This window comes from Corapipo altera, unplaced genomic scaffold (genome assembly GCF_003945725.1).
Source record: "Corapipo altera isolate COAL_440 unplaced genomic scaffold, ASM394572v1 1, whole genome shotgun sequence".
Lineage (NCBI taxonomy): Eukaryota > Metazoa > Chordata > Aves > Passeriformes > Pipridae > Corapipo > Corapipo altera.
The window spans coordinates 2,280,821-2,296,452 of NW_020884873.1; the positions used below are offsets into that span (position 1 = coordinate 2,280,821).

Below are 15,632 nucleotides of genomic sequence, written 5' to 3' on the forward strand. Positions count from 1 at the left end.
TTTTTCCAACTCTTTAGGTTATGCTTATATGAATTATTTAAATATGAATTGTTCTGGGGTACTGGTAAGGATTCTGGGGAAGGGAGTTGACATCTGAGTAGAATTTCTTGATATTTTCAACTGTGAAGAGGAATTGGGGGATGATTTTCAGAACAGACCTTTTGCCACACTAACCTTGATACAGGAAGAGATGCAAACAATCTGTGCATTGTTTGAAAGCAGAAAGTTGCCGTGAGAGGACACCAGTATAGTAGTCAGTTCATCTTTCTAAATTTGCTTCTGAACTTTAGAACCTGGGTGAAATATCTGAGGGTTAATGTTGCTTTTGTGTTAATAAAATTGAAAGCTTTGGAGAAAATGCACATTACAGGCAAACATAAATGCTGACACTTTACTTTTGAGTGTCTCTTACCAAGGCTTAAAAGAGCAGAAATGCTAAATCCTGTCTTTAAATATAGGGTTTAAAATTCACATCCAGAAGGAATAAATTTGATAATCATCAAAGGTAACTTCTGTCTTCACAGTCAACAGGAAATTCAAATGCCTGTCAGTCAGCTTACACAAGTCATTTCTCAAGCACACAAAAACCTGAACCAGTTTGTCTAAAGGAAAAAAGTAATATACCACAATGTAACATTAAAGAATCAAAATGCCCTCTATCTAAGAAAAACAAGCCAGCTTGATGTACTTTTGTACATCATGTTTGAAATGCAGTGTTGTGATTTCAATTGATTGTACAGTAATGGCATCAAAATATCCGTATGCATATAATTGAGATACTTGTACTTCTGTCAACTTTTTGATAACATATTTTTTCAGTGTAAGCTCTCTGGATGATTCTTATTTCCATTGATTGGCAGTAGAGCACTGGATTATTGCTTATGGACATTGATTTTTTTTTTTTTTTTTTTTTTTTACCTCCCATTATAAAGCTTAAAGGAAATAACAGTTCTAAAATCTGGGGGTAGGTGGGTGAAGGTTTTGTCTGAATATTATCCTATAAGAAGTTACTAGAAGAAACCTAACCAAACAAAACCAACCAACAAAAACTAAACCATCAAAAACCCCCCACAAACAAACCATACAACTTCTATGTTTGTTAACAGGAAACCTTTAGTAATACACCCAGTAATTGATACTATGTGTGTCTGTGTTAAATACATTTATTTAAGAACAACTATTTTAAAACATACAGCAGAATTTACTTTTTTAATATTGCTCATGGGATATTTTGATGTTTCAGTCTGAAACCCTGGCAGTGTCTTATCTGAGCTAATTTGATCTTAAAGAAAGAAACAAAACAACTGTGAACACACCTTGCATCAGAGAGGGGGTCAGTATCTTAGTGTATGAGCAAACTCACTTTTTGAAAAGCAGTTTTTTCTTTGTCTATCAAACTTCCACTTCTAAACAAGTAACTGAATTTCAGACCCTGTTTTTTTGGTTGTGGGGGTTTTGAATGCAGGTTGTGTTTTGCTTGTTTGCTTTAAGAGGTGAGTGGATTATTCAGAATAGGGGAGAGATGACAGTGAATCTTTAGGCAGTGCTGTGCAACCATGTATATCCCAGAACTTCCTGCTGGGCTGTGCTGTGACTTCCAGTGAGACAAGAGCTCCAAGTATGTGCCTCAGGAGCTGCCCTCCTGTGGGCGGGCAAATTAAAAATCCATTAATACTCAATTAATAATCCTCGATTAATAGTTGGGGGTTATTTCATGCTGCCATCTCATTAGTTCTTGCAAGTTCAAGATTTGCCAGATGTGAACACCTGTAAGACAGCCTTTGCTGAGGAAATATAACAAACTCCTATTTTTCTCTAGTGGCAGAGTGCTGCCAGCCTGTTGCAGTGTGGCTGACGTGGCTCTACAGCTGAGAGCCCAGTAATGCATTTTGGTCATGCTGTAATATCTCAACACTAGAGTCTTAGCAGCTAAGACTTTACCAGTAAGGAATATTAATCCATAATTAAGGTTATTTAGTAATTACAATACTACATGTTTTATGTACCGAGTAAATTAGATCATTGTTTCAGGGGTTTTCAAATACAATTTAATTTGTCTGAAGTGCAGCATAGGATATTGCATGGAAATCTGTAGCTCTATATAAATTGTTTAAAAGCACTTAATATCACTAAGTTGTTGGTTTTTTGGGTTTTTTTGGAGGAATTCACGTGATAAAAATGTTAAACTTCTGTTTGTCTGCAGATGGTTTCCTGAGTATTTTGTAGCTGGATGTGACATAGGGAGGGTCCACAGAAGGGTTTGCTCTGTGTGTGTTTGAGTTCTGTATGTCAAACAAATGTAGTGAGTTGTCTACAAAATCCCTTACTCTAAAGCTGCATGTTGCAGTTGTAAACTTCTTTGTGTATAATGCCTTGTAGTGGACAGAGCTGCTGTTGGGCAGAGAAACTTGTAGACAGCTTGGAATAAACACATTTTCAGGATATGTCCATTTATGCTGTTTGTGTACTCTGGGCTTGCTCTGTACTGTGCCAAGATTCTGTCTTCTCAAGCATTACTGCAAGTAATTCAGTCTTTTTTTATATTTTTCTTCATTTCAACGTAAGACCGACAACAGTTTGTCATCTTTTCTTGTTTTGTTTGAAGTTATGCAATTGTTTTAGAAGTTTGCTTTGAAATCTTGAGTCACACATGGCTTAAAAGGTGCAAAATCAGCAGCAGTGTTGAAACACAGGCAAATTTTTATTTGTTCTTCTCATCTCCTCAGTGGAGGATTAAAGTAGTCATGTTCTTGTGTAATAATCAGTGAAGAATAAAGGATTTATTCTTTTATTTTTCTGGTTTTCAAGTAGGATGTCAAAACAATTTTTTTTTTAAATTTTCACTTTCAGTACTGCTTTATGATTTTTTGTATTTCTGTGTGTGTGTGTGTGTGTATATTTCTAAATAATGCTTTAACCTTAAAAAAAAAAGCCCTTCAGAGACTGCTTAGAAGTAAAGCTGTGAATGAATTGCCTCTGGCTTGCATTGAAGTCACACATACTGGTTATCTTTCTCATTAATTTTTTGTCTTTTCTTTTTGGACTAATTGTGGTTTTGTAGTTTGGTTTCAGTGTGTAATAATATACCATACACTTCACCTCTCAAATTTCCTGTGGGTTTTTTTTTTTCCCCCAAGTATTTTGGCTGATAATGAGTCTTTTACTTATAGGAAGTGAATTCTGCAGTGTTTACCCTCCTCTTCTGAAAGATTCTGTAAATACATATTTTTTGCATGTCAGTACATCTTTAAAATTAAGATGGGTGTTTTAAGAAAATAATAGCTTGCAAGATATTCTTGGTGTATGCTATCTTAACTACAGTTTGACTGTAGGATTCAAAACTGAAGAAATTTTTATTAGTCATGTAAATTCAATTTAATTGTTGCTTTTTCTTGTGTTTTTGTTTTTAGTTTATTTCCTGTGAATCATGTTTTAATGGTATCCTGAGTATAAACTGTACAGTTTTTGAAGGACTTGAAATATTGAAGTAATAATGAAACTTTATCCCTGGGCTATTGTCCTGAAAACAAAAGTCAATTAAAAAAGCATTTCAAGTGTTGCTCCCTCTAGTTTTTATTGATGTATGTAGGCTTTTTCATATTGAGGAGTATAAAGCCAATTAGATCAGTTAAATCTACTTTAGCAAAAAGGGAAAACTGTAATATGATGATTTTCATTCTGTGCTGGTTTTATTTTAACTGTCACTCTGATTAGATTTACTTTCAGCAGGGTTTGGTGGTTGCCATGTGACAGTGGAGTTCTGGGTGAGGAGAACTCTGCTGAACTGGGGGCAGCTTGTACAGAAGGAAAGCCTGGGATATTAACAGCTAATCCAACACAGTGCTGGATCTGGTGATTCAGTTGAGAATAAAATTAAAAGCTACACTCTAGCTCGTGAATTTTGTTGTCCAAGTATAATAAATAGTATCCCTGTTTCAGGCATCTGTCTGTGAAACCCCCCTAAAAAGGACTCTTATATCAAGCATCTGATTGAAAATTATAATTACAGACCTGTGTTGTGTAGGAAAGTTCAACTGCAAATTAGCTGTGGATCATTCAGAGTTTAATTATCCTGTTCACTGGTTTAATAATCTTTCAGTGTCTGTGGCTTGAGAATTACTGTACTCTCTCTTCCACAATCCATGCTGCATCAATTTCCAGGGAAATAGGGAACAGTCAGTAAGCTCTGGCCTGCTGGAGGGAGATGTTCATATTTGACAAGCTAGTGGATGTCAACTCCATGCCACCGGTTGGTGGATCTTTCCCTATCTTGTTGAAAAGGTGAAGAAGCCAGGGGAATAGAAAAAACAGTTTGAAAACATTTGTAAGTTTGAAAAAAACCCCTTAGATTTCTAATAAACTGGGACTATAATATCATTCCTATTGAACTTTGCTTTAACTGAGAAAAGCAGCCAAATGTAGGAGCAATTGTCTCTAGTAGTTTGATAAGTCCTGTCTTCGAGGACCCTTGAAGAGTGTATTTGCTGCTTTTCACAGCATTTGCCAGAAACTGAGCTAGCCAGAGGTGAGGGTTTGTGTTTTGTTTTTCTTTTGAGAACCTACACAGGAATTCCTGACCAACAGCAGTCTGTGGTTCAGTGACTTCCAGAGGCAGAGCTCATATCTATGCACTGAACTGCACCTGAGGGGTTTCTGTGTCCATCCCTGAACCCGTGCAAACTCTCCATGAGTTGATTTCAAAACTGTGATTCCAAAACTAAGCAGAACTCTGTGCTGCTTTCTACATGTGTAAGGATTATTCTGCACACAAAACTTTCTGTCAGTTCTCCGTGAGATGACCAGTCCATGTAAAGGTGTCTGTTAGAATACTAAGCTTTTATTCCATAGTAGAAATGGTGATCTCAAAGCCCATTATTGAATATTGTAGAATCATAGAATGGTTTGAGTTGGAAGGGGCCTTAAAAATCATCTTGTTCCAATCCCCCTGCTGTGGACAGGGACACCTTTCACTAGACCAGGTTGCTCAGAGCCCCACCCAACCTGGCCTTGAACACTTCCAGGGATGGGGCATCCACAACTTCTCTGGGCAACCTGTTCCAGTGCCTCACCACCCTCATTGTAAAGAATATTTTTTCCTTATATCTAACCTGAACCTACTCTCTTTCAGTTTGAAGCCATTCCCCCTTGCCCTGTCACTACATGCTCTTGTGTAAAAGACGGGATTTTTTTTCATTTTGTATCATGTTACATTACCACTATTAAATATCTCTTGCTGTTTTGCTGCTTGTGTTCCTAATCTTGTACAGTTCCTCTGTCGTTCTTCAACTGGGCCCTTGGTGTCGTCCTGAACAGCATCCTTGGTCCTGAGAATACTGGTAAAGTTTAGCTTCTGTATTAATTCCCTCATTGAAATCAGGATGAAGAGTTAATGTGAGCTCAAGCCCTGCAGATCTCACTAATTTGTGTCCTTTCGTTCTTGCGAACCCATCACCATCTGTGTGACAGCCTTCCCTCCTACCCTCTGGCAGCTTAGTTCATTTCAGCAGCTTTGATGAGTGACCTTTATTGTGGGGTTTTTTTGTTCATTTGTTTGTTCATTTGTTTGGTTTGTGGGGTTTTTTTGTTGTTGTTAGTTTGTTTTACTACTGTAAGTCTAATAGTTCTCTGAGCTACGATGTTGGTTTGCAAAAGCTGTAGTGACTTTTCTCTGTTGCAAGAGATTTCATACCTGTTAATTCAGTTATTTAGAGTAATTCTTACTGCTTTTCCTGGTACAAACCATGGATCTTACCTGTCTGTAGTCCTCTAGGTGACCCCAGAAGCTCTGTAAAACTTGACATAGAATCAGGGACCTTCTAATTCTGTGGAACTGAGGCAGTTTGGATGCCTTGGACAGTAGATGAGCTCTGTGGTTACAAAATACTATCTGGCTGTATCACCCTGTTCCACCAGTACTTTAATTCATTGGACAGTCTGCCTTGAGTTACTTAGTTGAACAAGGGTGTCATAAGGACTTCCCCAACTGGGAGAATAAGTACAAAAAAATTACCTTCTTTACAATGAGGGTTGTGAGGCACTGGAACAGGTTGCCCAGAGGAGTTGTGGGTGCCCCATCCCTGGAAGTGTTTCAAGGCCAGGTTGGGTGGGGCTCTGAGCAACCTGATCTAGTGAAAGGTGTCCCTGTCCATGGCAGGGTTGTTAGAATTAGATGATCTTTAAGGTTCCGTTCAGCCCAAGTCATTCTGTGATTCTCATTTTTTTCTTTTTATTTATTTTTAAATTTTTTTTTGGTTGAAAAGCTTCCTGATTCTGAAGTTTGAAAGATGAGCTATCTTAGGCTTGAGTTACAGCATATGTCTCTCCCCTTTTCACCCTGTACACATTTGCAAGTAGTTCCTCAGAGCCTGCAGTGTATTTATTTTTTGACTGACCTGTTTGTGAGTTTTCATTGAACCTAGTATTCCTTTTCCCATTTGAACACCTCCAGAATTTTTCATTCTTTCAGTAAGCTTCTCTTACCTTACTATTTAGTGATGCCAATCTGTATTTTGTGTTTGTCCTCCAATCTGTCACTGCAGATATTTCGTGAACTCTAATTTTTGCATGTGGAGAGACCTGGGAGATGGGCAGAGATCTTAGTGCTTGTTTTGATTCATTCAGCCAGTGCTCGTGTCTGTAGCTCTGCATTGGGTACACAGTCAGCAAGTTGTCAGAGTAGCACGTTTTTCTAAGTGGTTAATTTTAAATTCATTATATTTGTTTTATAAAGTGACAACTCTAGAGAAGATATTTTTACTACAATTCCTCCCATTAATATAAAGAAGCAGCTTAATGAGCACATGTGTAACTGCAATTCAGAATGAGTTTGAGTGTTGCAAAGCACTTTGGCTGACTGGAAAGTTAGTTTGAGAGGAGAATTGAGATATTTTCCAGATGGGATCTCAGCAGTTTTAACTCTGGCTTTATCAGTTAATAAAAGGGATTTGTGCTTTGTGACAGTTATTGAATAAGGATTTGAAAATGTCTATAGGTCTTGCAACACAAAAGAGCTGCTGAGCTTCAATGTTTATTACACAGAAACTTGTATTTGATGGGTTGCTTCACTTGTCTTCTGTGTTGCATCAAAAACTGAAAAATATTTTATGCTGCTTTTGTTGATGCTAAATAGAGTTGAAGAATGGGATATCAGCTGACCAGGTCTGCAGTGATGTTGACTTGTACAATTTTTGCAGTATAAAAAAATTGTAGAAAAATCAATTGCATTAAATATGAAGAATAAGTATTCAGATTGGATTCCTGACATGGTCAGTTTTGTAGCAGAAGTAAACATTTTCATTTATGTAATTACTTATTAGATTTCTTTTTATGGCAGTAAACATAAAATAAAGAGGAATGGCACTAATAGGTTGCATTTTAGAAACAGTCAAAAATTTGCCTTACCAAGTACAGTTCCTTTGTCAGACTGTTGTTCTCTTGCCCATATTGAATGTATTTCTAGAGCTAATGACTATTTTTAGAAGACAAGCAAATTTATTAAGAGAATAATGGCTGAAGGGGCATTCAGTCTACTCTGAGGATGGGTAGAGAGCTGGCAGTATCCATGTAGGTAGAGTTTGTCATCGGGCACATCTGTAGCTTGTATTTATTGAAAGGTGGTTGGTTCAGACCTGGTCTTGGTCTCAGACACCCTATAATATAAATATGTGTATAAACTTGTAAAACAACACATTCTGGGCAGCAGTGGCAGTTTTATGTGTTCTGGCACATTGTCTGATACAATTTTCCAGATGAATCATTTATGGTCATGTATTAAAGACCAACAGACAGTCTGCTTTTATAAGCTGTGAACAGCAAACATAAACCTTATTTTTTCATTTTACTTATTCAGGAGTACGAGCACAAACTATTGTATTTTGAACATTTAGGGTCCCTATGTTTAGTAGGGAAATGATAATATGTATGGGAACTCAGCACAAACTCAGATGACTATTCAAACTTATTGTGGCATTTGAAGTGTGAAAGACTATAAAAAGACAGACTTATCAGGAGATTGCAATAACTTAATAAGGAGTCTCTTATCAGCTGATGTAGTAAATGTACTTTGTGGATCCTTTAGTTCTGTCTGCTCTTTCATGCCATGTTGTTGTTTAGTTGTAAAATTTTCTGTCATTAGGCCTTCAAATGAGGAGATGAGGTGAGGAGGACACGTCCACTGGAGAAGGTTCTTTGAGTCAGTAATGGTAATTTTGGGTGGGATGTGCCCCTTTCTTTGGGTTCTCTCTAGGTTTGCTGCAGGTGCACTGACAGAGGCAAACTCATGTGAAGGAAGAGACTTCTAAACTGCAGACGTTCAGAAATGCAACTATTCAGGTGAGCTGTGAGAACTGAGGTAGTGGCAGAGGTAAAACAAACACTGCAGATAATAAACACTGTCTTTCTATGGAATCTTTATGTCCTAGTCCTGATTTTGGTATTAAATCAGTTCCTGATGCCTTTAGCCATATTACGTGTAATAATAAGTTCAGAAGTTCTTTTTCTGATTTCATTCCTGATTGTTCAAGGTTTCTATTCATGGGAAATATTCAGCATCTGTTTAATGTGATCTCAGTATTGAAGACACTAGGACATGAGTTACCAAGGAAAATATTAAAGACAGTTAAGAAGGCAAAAATAACATGTAGAATGGAAAGAAAAGCTGGTAAACCAAGACAATTTTCAAGTGAGACACAAGAATAACTACAAAAAACCAAAAAGCAGAGAAGTATGCTGCTTGGTATAGGAAGAGTAAAACATTACACAGTAGACACACTGAAAATATGTACCACAGACAAAACTATGAATAGAAACAAGAATCTGAATGATATTATGTAAATAAGAGAAAAATTACTCATCATTTGAACTTTGCATATGTAGTTTTTGGTTGTCTAGATCCAGCTACATACTTTTTCTCCATTCTGTTTGAAAAATGTTCTTTCCACTTGAATAGGTCAGCTGATAGATAAGATGTAAAAACATAATGGCAAACAGATTTTAAATTGCTACACATTTCTGGAAAATGTAGCTTTATATAGAAAAGGAGGAATTCTTATGTAGCTGTGATGTAGTGTTTGAGAGGGACATCTTGAGATATTACTTCTAGTAGACCAAATCCAGGAAAGCTGCTTGTGTCATCATGCCAAAACTGAGAAGAGAGCTGAAAGAACTCATGTATAAGAGATATAAATGTAGAATTTTTTTTTTAGGATGACAGAAAGTTTTGTGAAACTCAGCTGTATATAATTTACAGAAGAATTCATCATGTTTAGTTAGAAACATCCATTACATAAGTCATTGCTTTTAATAAAATCCGTACAAAGCCTAGTTATAAGCTTAAAAGTGCATCATACTTCATTCTGAAATAGTGGTGAGTTTGATATTGAGACTTAAAACAAACCCAAATATAATACTGAATACCCATCTTAGTAAAATGAGCTGCTCTCCTGTCAGAAAGGTGATCAGAGCTGTTCGTGTGGGAACTGTTGCCAAGAAACTGTTAATAAGACAGATGTCTAAAGTATTTGCCACCTGATTTCTTGGTAAATATATTAAAACTAAATAAACACAAAGCACCACCACCACCACCCCAGTCACTGGACATGTTCTATCTCATCTTCTGTGTGTGCTGAGTTTACTGAAACGAGTCATATTCCTGTCACACTCTGGGAGGGCTCACTGAACTCAGCCTTTTTAACACAGGAGTCTGGCACAGTTTTAGTGTGTTGTGTGACAACAAGACTTTGGTTTAAATATCAGTGGAGAAACTCTAGAAAAATGTTTCAGCTTCCAGGGCTGGTGTTTGATTTTGATACCAGCTTTGTCATGTTCAGAAGAAGAATTGTCTTCCAGAAGTCTTGTGTACAGGATACATTTTCATACTTATGTATTAATTCAATTACTTTTTTCTTTCAAGAGATGTTTATTAGATTAAATTAGCAAATTTATACTAATTTGCTGCAAAACTTTCTTATCAAGTATACAGATCTCGAAACTCAAATTCATGTCATTGTAAAGGAACCCTTTCAAGTTCAGCAAGAGACTTCTCTGCAAGTAGTTGTGGGATCAAAGTATTTTGGTTTTATGTGCTATTCTTAGCCCCTTTGCATTTCATTATTACAGCTACAATTTGTAGGTCATTAAGAGACTAAAATACAGATTTGTCAAAAGAAAGAACAAAATTGTCCTGAAATTTCCTTAAGCTTCTCTAAGTTGAGCAGTTGTCCAAGAAATGCAGAGAGGGTTTTTTTCCATTAAAATTTGTCTTCTGGGGGAGAACATACCCACAAAAATTTAACTTCAGAACAGACCTTTTGAACTTGCAAATTGCTATCTAGCTTGAAGAAAATTCTTGTAATTTATGCTCAGCTCGATGGGATTTTGGGAAGCAAAGGGGAATGAACTTGAAACAAGAGAACAATGTTTACTTCATTTTTAAGGGATTTTGTTAGCGGCTTCTTTTTCCACTTCATCTTCTCTATGTGGAATCTGCAAACTACTGGTTAGGTAGCTACAGATTTGTACAATTAATCTTTCTTCCTTGAGATTTATTTATTTTGATTTTAGAATGAAGCTAGAGCAAACTTGCCTGGATGAAAACATTTCTCACTCAGGAGGCAACTTTTATGTTATCGACATCTTACATTTTAAAAATATGTTGTAATTCGCCAGTCTGAATCTTTTCAGTTCAGAGAGCAATAACAAACTAAATGATGAAGAGTTAAGTGATGAGAGAAGATTAGATAAAAATGTGATATGTGATTTAATACTCATTTCCTTTTTCTTTAAAGTATTCATTAGCTGGTGAAGAAATATTGACATTCTTATCAAGAAGCAGACTTTTCATCTCCTAGTGGTAGACTAAGAAATTCATTTGAATTTTCCAACCAGGACAGATCTTAGCAAGGGTTGGGGTTTGTATGTATTGGTGTAAGAAAAGTAACTATCCCGAGATATTATGGGATTAAAAATCAATTGAATGCAGTTAGTGTTACATGATTATCAATAAAATTATTTTTATAGTGCTGTAATATTATCCCTGGAATATTAAAGTGAATGTTTCAGTTTGTTCATGAAATCAAGTTCAACTGTTATAGCTCTGCTGTGCATCTTGACTTCTGGGTTTATGCCTGGAAGGAATTTCTGAAGTGAAAATACATCCTATAATTTTGTGTGAGCTCAAAGGCAAAGGGCATGGATTAATGTTCAAATAATTAGCTTAGTAAATATTTTGTTTCCATGCCAAGAGGATTTTTAAAGCATTGGAGCACAGCGTGTAAGTGTTAGACTTCAGATCTCTATGTCTGAAGTTGCATATTCTCATAGTAAAATTTAGCATTTTTGCATGGATAGGAAAACCTCATTTTTAAATTACTTGTAGATATTAGTGAAGCTTAAGAATAATGTCTTGCTTTTCTTCCAAATGTTGTATTAACCAATATCCACCATACTAAAAACAGAGAGTCAATAGAGGATGGTAGAGTTTATTCCAAGTAGTTTTCCTATGCCCAGGTGTGGTACAGACTAGGGTGGTGCTGGGTTTTATACAGTATCTTTTAAAATACAGCATTTATAAAGGAGCCTTCCTGGCTGTGCTTTCAGCTTAAATGATAAACAGGAAAGCATTTATATAAAAAAAGAAGTGCCTGGGGTGCAGCTTTTTGTCTTCTTAAAAGAGGAGAAAGACTTTTTGTGTTCATTTGTAAAAATGAATATACAATAAATATGGAAAGAGGCCTGTGAGATAGAGAAAACCAAAACATAGAAGACTTCTGTACTACTTGTGTCTGTCTGTGGGTGTATTAAGAGATATTAATCTCTAAAGGGAAAAGGTTTGAATACCTACTTCTTTTAACAGAGGATTTTTGCATGTGAATAACCCGAGTTTTGATATCAAAATAAATGGTTTCATTACGAAGCTAAATGGTTTCCTTATGTATAAAGAGATTTTAAGTGGAGGTAAACTGCTCTGGAACATGAATCACTTATTAGACAGTTCTCAAGCCTTCACTTGTTAGACAGTTCTCAAGCCTTCCTTCTTGCCTCCCCCACCCTAAAAAAAAAAAAAAAAAAAAATGCTGCCCAGAAATCACCAGGTAGTATAATTTTTAAATTAATTTGGAGCATATTCAGCAGATTTGTTGTCTTGGTCTGATTTATGAACTCTGCTGCTGAGCATTCATATCATATGGTGTCCTGAAAAGGTCTTTCAATCCGTTACAGTGGCATCGTGTAATTACAGTGAAGCACATGATGATAGTGTTTAAGCCTTAGGATGCCCTGCAGGGAAGTAGTGCAAATAATTATCTGTGCATCAGCAGAGATTTAAAAAAAAAAAAAAAAAAAAAATCAATACTACTTGGTGGCTGAGTTTTTTGAGTATTCCAGTTAATGATTTTAGATTTGACTTAAAGTTCTGAAATTGTTTGGAAGTAGGCCATCTCACGCTGGGATGAAGCATCAGGCCATTTTAAATTAGGCACTGAGCATGCTCATCTCAGGTCCCCCCTGTTTCAGATTTTGCGGCGTGTCTCGGTTCCCTGTTAGTGGAGCTGTCACTCAACTGAAGTAGAGGAGAGCACAGCATGCCCTTTTGTCATCTTTCTATCAGTGAACATGTGATTTCTCTTGGAACTGGGAACTTGAGATGTGAGACGAGCCTTGCTGTTAGATCGCCGGTGTTTTTGGTGAGTTGATATTCATCTCTTCCCTTTCTAATGCCTTTAGATATCTCAGATAAAACTCAGCTTCGTGCTTGTCTCTACTCTCTTATAAATGGTGTCTGTTTGAAATGTCTCTGCTGTTACTCACTTCAGTAAAATAATTCTGGTACTAATTTTTTTACTGGAGAAGAATTGCCTTTTTAGCAGGAGTGCTGGGCTGTGCAAAAAAATGGGCATATATCTTTTTTGTTCTGACTTCAGATTAGCTAACTATTCTAAATATAGCAACAGTTCTTCAACCGCCACTTCTCAGTCATTTTTCATTATGTTCTTTTAAGCCAATTTTGGTTTAAAACCGAGCTTATTTTGCGTATCTCATATTTTAGAGGGAGTTAGAGTAGTCTTGCAAAAGAGAATTTTATTTCTGTAAGACAGTGCTGAAGGATATTTACAGTACTTGGTTTCAACACAAATTGCTTAATGGGGTGACTTAGCTGTTGTCATCGTTAGTTTTGCTGATATGCATGTATTTACTTCTTTAACCAGCAAAGGAATAGAAAAAGGTATCTCCCAGTTCTTTGTTATGACTGAAATTCTGCACTTCTATAATAAGAATTTTTGAAGAAATTTATAATCTTTGTTGTAGATAAAGTGATTGTTTGATGCAGCTTAACATTTAATTAACTTCTAATTAAGGGGAAGGCAGGATTTATGATTCAAAGTATTATCAAAGCTTAGTTCTTGCACTTGATTTAAAATTTTGTTTTCCTCCAACAGGCTCTGCAAAATATGACTTCCGAATTCTTTAATGCAAGGCATTTAACTTGTAGCAAAGCCAGTTAGCAACATATTTTTAAAACATCTAAACTAGGGTTGTAAAAAGCAGTGAGTGAATTCATAAACTCTCATACCACCCACTCCCACCACCCACCCTTAGAAAAAGTTGTTTCCTGGTTGCACTTACCTGAGTGAAGATGGTTTAATATCATGATAGAACTTCGTGGGTGTTTTAAGGTTTCAGTAGTGACATGCTGGAGTTTATCACTAGATTGAGATTGGAGATCTTAATTGTAATGCATTCACATGTATTTTTTGGGTTGGGAGGGCAGTTTGTTTTTACAAGCGGATGCTCTTTATCCTGTTGTGGTTACATGCATGTACTTCAGTCTTCTGGATAAGAGAGTCGAATTACAATGAGAAAAAACTGCTTGTCAGTGAATTCACTGAGCCTGACAAAAGAGATTTGTGCCAAGCATAACCCCTGTTATGATTCCAATTGACCTAGTGCCGAGGAGTAAAATCAATAAACCCCATGAGCTTCATCAGCGCTGTGACAGTCCCGGCTGGAAGGGAGAGACAGGGTGGAGAGTGGAGTGTGTGAATCTTGAGTGCTTGAATGTGAGTTTACTTGACCCCCTGGTGCAGAGTTCTGGGGAAAAACGGTCTGAATGGACGTAGTGGTTAAGATTTTTGTTAAAGCCTGAGGATAATGCGTTTAATTGAGGCCTTGTGGTGGCAAAGGGCTGTCATAACCCATCAGAAAACCGGCACTTTGGCTGCCAGAACAGGGTTGTGCCACTCTGAGAAATGATGAAAGAGAGACAGCCAGGGGTAACTGCAGACCTGTGTTGTGCAAAATATATCACTGTAGTGGCTTGTTATCTTCAAAGCATGCTGTTTCTAATACTAAGTTTTCACTCTTATAACCGCAGTACGTCGTTTCATGATGGTGGTGCCTTCAGGTGCCGTGAACTGTGTCTCACAGAGATGTGGAAAATGCTGTGAAGCTGCACAGATTTGCCATAGGACAATTTCTGGATAAACAACAAATGTAGAAAACTTAAGCCCTTTTAGAAAGGTAACGAAGAGATAAGAAAGGAAAAGACTTGCATAAGTGATTGCAGAGCAGGCAATTGGAGTGGCAATATAAAAGAAACACTTTGAAAAGATAAATACGTGCAAAAAAAAGTAGCATTTAGCTGTTTTGGCTTCATTCCTTTATCACTGTGGGCATGCAAACATGTGAGATTACTGATTTGGGTTGCTGAATAAGTTTGGTCTTAGTATGATTCTACTAAGATATCCCTTTGAAGTAAGTAAAATTTAAATTGTAAAAAGTCGTATTTCACAGGTTTTATAAGGGAACAGTTTTTAGTCTCAGGGAAAGCAGAAACTTGCAAGCGTCAAACATCTCAAGTTATTTTTATAACCTTGATCTCGTCTATTTTACTCTTCAGAATAATATTTGTTCTTGCCTTTGAAGTAAGTGCTGACTCTGGTTAGTTTTCCAAAAAGAGGAATTCTTACATTATAGTTATAAAGGTTAACCAAGATTTTATAGGTAAAATACTGCCTACTCCACAGTGCTACTCTTGTCTATACCCATTTTATTTAACATATAAGTCCACTTTTGGTCATGGGTAGCATGTAGAAAGTAACTGCCTTGTATTTATGATCTTTATGGTGATTGTGCATAAACGGGTTATTTTGAGATCTCAGAGAACCTGACAACAATGTATTACCTTTTGTTTTTTAATAAAACTTTACTGTGTTAGTTTTGTTGATTTCCTTTTATTTCTAGATGCGTTGCACATATATATTTACACACCCAGAATATGCAGAGAAGGAAGGTGAATGTGTGTAAGGGCTGCTGGTTGTGCAGCTTTATTCAGAGTGCATTTAAATTGCACTGAATTGAAAACTGAATATAAAAGTACCCTTCTTGATTTTAAAGAATTATATAATCTCTTTTAGACATGCCAGCCATCAGTAGGATTTTATTGTATTTTATTGTAGATCAATATATTGTAACTCACAATAAAATACCAGAGTGTAAGGTTTGAGTTTTTACAACTCCACTTTGTAGACTTCCCACTCAGATTTTCAGAAGCTGTAGGTCTCTGGAAGGATCTTTGTGGACCTCTTTGTGACTGGCAATATAAGGCCTGTATTTCAACTGGTTCAGTTATTTATTGG

At 36.5% G+C, this 15,632-nt stretch overlaps 1 protein-coding gene across 7 annotated transcripts in view; it reads left to right on the forward strand.

Annotated features, from left to right (window-relative positions):
• PLEKHA5 (pleckstrin homology domain containing A5) overlaps nucleotides 1-15,632 on the forward strand; it is a 166,396-nt gene that overhangs the window by 48,737 nt on the left and 102,027 nt on the right. Inside the window, exon 1 of one of the 7 annotated variants that reach the window (XM_027654886.1) lies at nucleotides 12,394-12,680. The exons of the other annotated variants lie outside the window; for them this stretch is intronic. The gene's annotated coding sequence lies outside the window, so the exon portion shown is untranslated. Of the gene's footprint in view, nucleotides 1-12,393; nucleotides 12,681-15,632 lie in introns of those variants that run through there. 7 annotated transcript variants of the gene reach the window in all.